Source organism: Rattus rattus, chromosome X (genome assembly GCF_011064425.1).
Source record: "Rattus rattus isolate New Zealand chromosome X, Rrattus_CSIRO_v1, whole genome shotgun sequence".
Taxonomy (NCBI): domain Eukaryota; kingdom Metazoa; phylum Chordata; class Mammalia; order Rodentia; family Muridae; genus Rattus; species Rattus rattus.
Window position 1 is genome coordinate 6,681,148 of NC_046172.1, and position 2,578 is coordinate 6,683,725.

The following is a 2,578-nucleotide window of genomic DNA, read 5'->3' on the forward strand; positions in this document are numbered from 1 at the left end:
CCCCGTTGACTGCTCTTCAGGCCCACAGGCCCTTTGAAGAACACTGCAGTTTGGCAAGCCATGCCAGGCAGGCAAAGAGTCGGAACTGTTCAAAGAAGAAACATGAAGCCCAGACATGCTGAAGTTGGATCCTGAGATGCATGGTATGTAAGTGACAGGGTCTGGCCTAGACCCACATTAAACCCATACCCGTTGGCGTGGCTCATGAAAAGCCTTGTTGAATGGACTGACATAGATTAGTGGCTCAGAACCAAGTGGCTCTGAAACAAAGCTATGCTCTACAACTGAGGTCTGAGTATTTCCCTGACATAGATCCTGTGCAGGAAAAAAAAAACCCAGCAGAAAGCTCATGATAATAGTAAAAGATCATATGCCATTCAATTTATTGATGGATGAAAGTGCTTGGAACCATATTTAGTCATGACATCCATGACTTCATTTACCTAATTATTTTTCACTACCATAAGTGTTGGCTACTCATTTATTTCACATATGAAAAATTAAAACAAACTGTGGCTCAGAGCTCCAGGTCTGTTTGATCCAAGGACACCGTGTGTGTGACACCACCATGCTAAACTCAAAGTCAAAGAGTCAGAGTTGGGCCCAATCTAGGGCCAATGGGAAAATTCCCACCACAAACCTCCGAGCACAAGGACCCCTTCCATCCAGGAAGAAAAAAGCTGGTTTAGTTCTTAGAACAGCAGAACAGCTGCAAGCCAAACTGTCACACAAAGCTACCTGTGGCTTCCAACTGACCCCACTTTGGGAAACGTCTTGAACGTTACACTGAGTCAATCTGAAAGTTGTTTCGATCCACCAAATGCACACAGTACCCTGCCTAGTTACTGTTGTACAAATTCTGCCCCAATTGTTTGAATTCTGCCTCAACTGTTTGCAAGGTATATAACTCCCTGTCAGAGTCTGCTTGGGTCGTCTCCCCTTGAAGTGGGAGGACCCCAACATGTCAAAATTAAACTCCTCTTGCTTTTACATTGATCACTGCCTCTGTAAGTCTGATTCAAGAGGTCCTGGAAGAGGTTCAACTCGGACCTCACCAAAGCACATCACCCAAACTCTGCCAATAGAAATAGAACATTTTCGCTGGCAACCAATGGCACTTGTCCTGTGGAACTCTTATAAAAATCATGTCCTGATGAGAAAGAACCCTGGTATTTTGATCACGTAGGAAGTTTTGTTGGGGAAGTGGGGAAGGGGTTCATGATTCACTCCCACCCATAACTGAGGGGATATGGACAGGTGCTTGGGGTTGCAGAAGGTTTGGTCTCTCGAGGCAGGAGAGCATGGCAGAGCAAAGTGCCTCCCAAGCATGGACAGGAAGTAGAGTCTTCTTTTTCCAGCCTATGGAACTGTACTCCTAGCATTCCCAGTGAATCTTTCCCCCTTGGTTTACCCTCTCTCAATAAACCTTCACAGACACACTGGAGGGGTGCTCTACTAACCTCCTGGGATTCGATCCCTCCAGGCTGACAGTCAAAGATAAGCACGATAGGAACTAACGATTCACCTGTCAAGATAACCAGAACGGAGGTTGAAACCAGTGCTGACTTTGCACACAGAGGCCAGCTGGAGGACCACTGCACTCTTTAGAGATGGGGATGAGCCAATGGGCACACTTCCTAGTTAGACATTTGGGTGGGCTTTTGTGCTAGTTTTGGTGGTGGTGGTGGTGGTGGTGGTGGTGGTGGTGGTGGTGGTGGTGATTTTGTTTTTGTTTTTGTTTGTTTTGTTTTGTTTTTTTGTCAACTCAACACAAGCCAGGGTCATCTGGAAAGAGGGAACCTCCATTGTTTCCATGGTGCTGACGGGCAAGTCTGTAAGAAAGGCTGGGCAGCATTTTCTCCAGTAAAGATTGGTGGTGGAGGACCCATCCCACTGTGGTTGGTGCCACAGTGGTCCTGAGTTGTATGAGAAGGAAGGCTGAGCAAGCCAACACACAGAGCTCCTCCATGATTCCTACCTCTGCTGATGCTCGCATTCCTGCTCTGAGTCCTCCTTGACTGAGTGTGATCAGGACCTGGAAACTACATAAACCCTTCCCCCGAAACCCTGTGTTGCTTTGATTGTCATGGCGTGCATCACAGCAATAGAAAAAATGAGCCAAGCCATCTGACAGGCTGTGGTGGAGTTTTGAACACTCTAAAACGACTTAGCTCCCTTGCCAACAGGAAACAAATTCTCCAAAGCGTTTTAGCCTACAGAGGTCCTGCCATGGTTTGCTTGTGTATTCCCAGGTCTCACGATTAGTAATTTTAATTTAGGTGTTGTAGTGGCCATTCTGTGTGTCAATTTGACACAAGCTGGAGTTATCACAGAGAACAGAGGCCTCCCTTGAGGAAATGCCTCCGCAGGAGACCTAGCTGTAAGGCATTTTTCTCAATTACGTGATCAAGGGGTGGGGGAAGGGCCCAGACCATTGTGGGTGGGGGCCACCCTGGGCTGGTAGTGTTAGGGTCTATAAGAAAGCTAGCTGAGCAAGCTTAGGAAGCAAACCAGTAAGCAGCCCTCTCCATGCCTCTGCATCAGCTCTTAGTCCCAGTTCCTACTCTGTGTGAGTTCC